Here is a 6,228-nt window from a genome sequence, read left to right as displayed (position 1 = left end):
CAAGGCTTTGTTCTTCCAGCATGGTTTTTCAACCCCTTGGCTTCTCTTGAAAATCCTGGTACCAGGTAAATCGTGCCTGCTTGGGCTTACCCCTGGTCCCTGCCCATTGAATGATGGTTCACGGGATAGCTTGTGCCTTCTCAGTCGGTCTCCCCTCGGTCCCTGGGAAGCCTCAGAACCAAACCTGGGACTCCATCAATGGAAATTGCATCCTGGAGCACCTAGCTCCTAAACTTATCAAACCTGGCCTCAATATACTACTTAAATCGAGAGAACATGAAAAGAAATGTTTCCTTTCTTTATTCTGTTTTCCTCCCTCCTAGCTCTGATTGTTTCTGGTCTCCCTCCCCACAATGTGTAAACCTATTTCCTGAAAGCTTGCAACAAGTCAGAGTCAGATAAGAGCAAAAACTGCAGCTTACTCAACACACGGTTCTGCTACAGCATCTGCTCTGAGAACTACTGCTGACGTACGTGAGAATCATTTGTCTGTGAATTTGATTGCAAATTCTAGAGTCTGCCATGTCCTTGACATGACTCTGACTCCTACAGCCTGTCCACATGGACCCTGTGCCCTTCCCTGCTCCTGGCTTTCTGCAGTCAGACTGTGCCAAGCTTGACAAGCTCGCTCGATCTCTCTTCCCTCATGGACTCAGATTTTATAACAACTTGACCCAGAAATTGGCTCATCTGATTTCCAAATTCTCAGTGCATTGGACGAATGATTCCCAAACATCATATATCTAAAGTTGCTCTGCTCTACACTTAAGGCTCTGCTTCCCCACCCTTAAAACAAATCTTTTGCTTCTTGACTTCTTTACACTCTACTCTCAAAAACAAAACCAAAAAAGTCTTAAAATTATGTTGTAAAATCTTATCTACAGGTTTATAACTTCCTTATTTGGTATGATTTAAAATCTAAATAATCTGCAATAATGTTTGGCTTTAAACTTGTAACAAAAGGCTTATAATTGAAAATCCATTCATGGGTATCTGTATGGATATATGAATGTAACTTGGATGCATCTCACTTAAAATAGATAGATACATAGATACATAGAGATAGACAGATCTCCTAGGAAAGAGGTGTCTTAAAATAGTTTCCTTCCTCTTGCCTGGTGACCTCACCAGGATGTTAATGAACACATGGTTTGCAACCTGCCATGTGATTTCAACATCTTAAGATGACCATGGAGTCATATTAAATAGCAACAAATATAAAACTTCTCAGTCCTCACTTGGGAGGCAGAGGCAGGCAGATTTCTGAGTTCGAGGCCAGCGTGGTCTACAAAGTGAGTTCCAGGACAGCCAGCCAGAGCTATATAGAGAAACCCTGTCTCGGGGGTGGGGGGGACTTCTCAGTCCTACTGAGCCCTCATTTTATTATTATATCTCCTTTTAGACTAAGAAAGCAGCAAGCCTCAAAAATGTTATATATTATGGATTTTTTATGATAGAAATGCAGTTATATTTGTGGCAACATACTGTAGATGTGATTCAACTCTGGCTTAAAATATTCTATATATGATGATGAAATTTCAAGGTTATAAAGATTTAATTTCAGATTAACAGAAGCTAACTTAAAATATACGTCTAACTACTCATCTTTGCTAATTGCTCAACACCAAGCTTCTAGAAAACTTAGATAAGTAACAACATATTTGATAAATAATGTATAATTGATAGTCAAGATCTATAAACTCCTAAGGTCTAGTCAGCACCACAGTAATATTTATCTAGATTCTTTGTCTTTAATCAAGATTTATAAACTCCTAGGATCTACTCATTTCACAGCAATATTGGTGTAGCTTCTTTGAATTTTAAACTTTGGCCTTTTGAATAAAGTAAGCCAAGTCTGCAATATTCCATATGATGCAATAGAGTGGGACCAGCAAAGTTGCCAGAGTCTCTAAGGACTATATCTACGATTAAAGGTTTTATTTTGAAACTAGAAGACCTTCATTCAAAATTGCTTAATCTATCAGGGATGTAACATAAATATAATATAAATTATTATAAACGATTAATGATAATTAAGAATTGCAAGTTGGTAGTCATCATCTTAAAGATCAAATCCTTTAATGCATTGAGAACTATATTTGTAGTCATGCTAAGAACTGATGTAATTAATTCTAGGAATGTTCCTTATTAAGCCTCCTGCATACGTATTCAAAGTAAGTAACTAGGAACACATGAAGTTTGTCTAATTAGATATACTTTAGATAGACAGATGGTCCTTAAATACTTTGGAGATATGCAGAATATGGCATTTAAAATTAAAAAAAAAAAAAAAGCTTTTTGTGATAGAAAGACACATCAGTTCCCAGAAGAACGCCCCTCCTCCAAAGAAGATAATGGGCACAGAGTAACCCGAAGCTTGCTTTAAATGTGGCAAGGCTGGCCACTGAGCTATAAACTGCCCTTTGTCTCAAATGCTGACAGCACACTGTCAAAACTGTGGATAAGCAGAACACCGGGAAGGTGACTGTCTCGCTTAACCTGGACAAGATAAGACAGTCCTTCAAAGTTCTTGTTTCACAGAAAAGCCTGTCAAGTCATCTGGGGCCTTGCAGCTAACCATGGATGCCCCACCAACCCCAGAGGAACCTTGGCTAACTGTCCAGGCAGTAGATAAGCTTCTGTCATTGTTAATAGACTCAGAAGCTGCTTGGCCTGCACTTCCTGCATACTTATGTGAAATTTATCCTTCTCAGCCTTCTGATGGTTTTGAACAGTAGACTAGTAATAATTTATTAGTTTAAACAGCAGAAACCAAGTTTCCAGATACCTTCTCAGTCTGCCTCATGTATAAAACTCAGGCTCAAGCTTCCTAGAGCTGCTACCACTAGGTCTAGGTCTACCACAGTCTACCTTGTTACCAGAAGCAGAAAACAGCTTTCAAAGTAACCTTTTACTATATCTAAAGGAACTTGCTTTCAGTAACTGCTCTCAGCCACTAGTGTCTCATAGTCAATAACTGGATAGAGGGGAAAAAAGTGTCAAGTTTATGAAAGGTCAGAGGATACAGACGATTAAGTTGTGAGGCTCTAGGAAAGTGTTTGAGGGTCAAAGAAGGTGTCGTAAGGTTGGCAAATGCCAGTTATGAAGGTTGGAGGATGTAAAAGCTCATATGATGATAAGAAAGTGATATAAGGCATATAAAAGGAATGAAAAAATGCTTCAGCTTCCCCTTGCTAGGCGACTGTTGTATTACGCCTCCAAAAGCTCAGAATTTTAACATTTATCAATGGAGTTCTGAAAATTACTAGTCTAACTCTGGTAAAGCTTCCAGTATATGACCCATTATCACAATCACAACCTCAAGATCTTTTCTCTTTTATTAACCCTTAACATAATTTTTAATTGTTCAAAAAACTCATACAGGGATTGATTGGGTGTTTTTTGTTTGTTTGATTGGTTGGTTGGTTTTCTATTTGTTTTTTCCAGATAGGGTCTCTCTAGTGTCTTGGAACTCACTGGTAGACCAGCCTAGCCGGCAGAGAAAAGGTGTGCTCCACTAAGGGCTGGGTTTTTACTTCTCTGTAAGGAGATACAATTTTTCAAAAATGTAGTCAATTCCCCAGGTTTTATGTCTTTCTCCAAAAGCATCGACCCCTTCAAGGCATTGCATGCTGCATTTTGTACCAAATAACCTTTTAAGTTCAGCATCTGGAACATAAAATGGTGGTCCTGCGTGTTTTGTTGGAGCCTAAGAAAGGACAACCACGAGGTACTGAAATGCTTTGCTCAGTAGCGACAGTATTATATCTGAATAGCGATCATGATCACCTGGATTGATAGCTACTGATGCTCCTCTATCCCAGATCCTGTCAAACTTGCCGACATTTGCTCTGGGAAGATCAAAATGCTCTAGCAGTATAAAGAAATGCTCCCTGAAGAACTCTTAAATGCTTTTGCACCAGCAATTTCGGTGAGCGGTTCTTCTGTGTATGAAAGATTCTGTTCTGAGAAAAATTCCCGAATCCCAATATCACTGATTTCTACACCAACTACAGTATGGCCCCAGTCTGCGAACCATTTCATCTCAATGGCTTTTCCACAGAGGGGGAAAAACACTCCCAGTCTGCTCTGGCCCTTAAGAAATGTATCCAAACACTTCTGTAATAGCTGATACCCTTGCTCCTGACGGAATACCATGTCTCGGGTCACCCACTTGTCTTGCCAGTCTTCCACGGTTAGTACTCAGATCGTTTTTACCTCAGCATCAGGGTGCTCTTTCATATCAAGTGAAATGCTACTATCCATGGTTTGTAGACAATTTTTGTCTCTGAGGTTGGTGTCTTCAGTGCCAGGTAGCTGCGGCCAGCTGCTCGCTTCTCACACCCTAGCCACCAACCTCAAGATCTTAAATTTCCTTTGGTTACCTTCTAAGCATAGACTTAAAAGTGCTTCTCATTATGCTAAATTTATACACTTCCAGGCTTCTGGATAGAGGGGAAAAGTTCCTCTTTCACAATCTGCAGGCTGAATAATCAAGTGATTTTTTTTTCTTTTTGCTCCGCAGGTTTCTGTCTTCCCTGAGCTCACCTTAAAGAGTGTTCCATCCTTTTAACCTAAAACTTTCTCAAGCTTCTGCTATGACTCAAATGTGTGAAAAGGGGGATTTTGGTACAAATTACAAGCAATGTCTAAAACTTATCTCCTTTTGTACACTTAAAAAGGGAATCAACTTGTCTCCACCTCTCATGGGTCACATAAGTATCCCTGTCAATCAACAGCCTAAAGTTCTTCACCTATTAACTATTCCAGAGGGTGGGAGTCCTCCTGTTCTTTCTCTGGTTTTGGGACTCTTCTCCCCCACCTGCTTTAAACTAGTCACATTTACTGATTTTTTTTTATTATTGTTCACAGTAATGACTGTGTGCAAGCAGTAGGGGCTAATACTAATTCCTGAAAAGGGAATTTAGAAAATGGAAGAAAAGGAATTATTTGTGTTCCTTGATCTTTAGGTGGAGGAGGCAAGAGAAGTGTGAGCAGAAGCTAATGAATTTCCAAGGGCATTTATCACATGTAGGATACGCAAGTGTTGCTTGAGGAAGCAGTAACCATATGTTACAGAGACTACCTTAGGGGAAGCCTCCCACTCCTTCTCCAAAAGGACAAGGTATAAAGAGCAGGCAGGGCACTATGCAGACGAGGGGCTAGCTCAGGCTTAACTCCAAACACAACTGAGAAAGATCCAAGAACAGAGAGGTAGCCTCAGGTTAGGATGGTATCCTAGGCTACAGATCACAAAGAACTCTGATGCTCAGATCCACAATGTCAAGTTGCCCTATCTGCTCCCATGCTTGAGGAAGCCTGGGGTTCTCTGCTTGTCTAAAAATAAGGCACTGAAAATAATCTCAAATCCCAGGAATTTAGCATTTTCTCAGAGGAAAATTTTGAAAATTTTATGATTTTCCTTGATAAGGAATTTACACCTATGGCTTTTTTCTATGTCAGAAATTTGAACTGTCAAATGGTACTTTATTAAAGGGAAAAAAAAGATGTATGCATGAGTTTGCGTATGCATGTGTTTGTGCCACTCACAAACGTGTGTGTGTATGTGTGTGTGTGTGTGTGTGTGTGTGTGTGTGTGTGTGTAAAAGCAACAGCAATGACAATTTTACCAAACTATGGTTCATATAGTAATTTTCTTATACATCGATTCTAACTTTTCAGACATCTGGAGTAGGAAGTTTTCATTAAATTCTATGCCCTGTTTGGTTCCTCATTGCTACTACTACAGTACTTCGACGTTGGTAAACAAGACAGGAGCACTCTTCCTTTTCAGAAACCAGGACTAATTCTCATGGTATGACTATAAAAATAAAGCTCTAATACTCAAAGATATACTTACCACTTGATTTGCATGTTTCTAGCTGTGTGACTTCCACAGGTTAACCAGCCTATGTATATCTTACATTCAACTATAATATCCCACTGTCAGAAAAAAAAAATCTCTTGTTCCACATCTTACCATCAGCAAGCACAAACTATGTAGTGCATGAAAACATTAGTGAGTTGACATTATGATCTACAAACCAACAGAGAAAATATAATTAAAATTAAAGAAACCTCAAGCTCTTCCGGTCAGAAAAGCACCTGGGTAGCGAGGGCGCAGGGTCGGCTGACACTCGCCAGCTACCCACAACACCCACCACAGGATCTTAAGACTTCTGGTGAGTGGAACACAGCTTCTGCTCCAAACCAATTGCACGCGGGACC

At 39.8% G+C, this 6,228-nt stretch overlaps 1 pseudogene; it reads right to left on the bottom strand.

Annotated features, from left to right (window-relative positions):
- Positions 1-3,532: 3,532 nt before the first annotated feature.
- On the bottom strand, positions 3,533-4,266 carry LOC110297079 (annotated as a pseudogene).
- Between the last annotated feature and the right edge of the window lie 1,962 nt (positions 4,267-6,228).

The sequence above is a fragment of the Mus caroli genome, chromosome 6 (assembly GCF_900094665.2).
Source record: "Mus caroli chromosome 6, CAROLI_EIJ_v1.1, whole genome shotgun sequence".
NCBI lineage: Eukaryota > Metazoa > Chordata > Mammalia > Rodentia > Muridae > Mus > Mus caroli.
The sequence above is the reverse complement of the archived record's forward strand: the minus strand, read 5'-3'. Positions and strand labels throughout refer to the sequence as shown.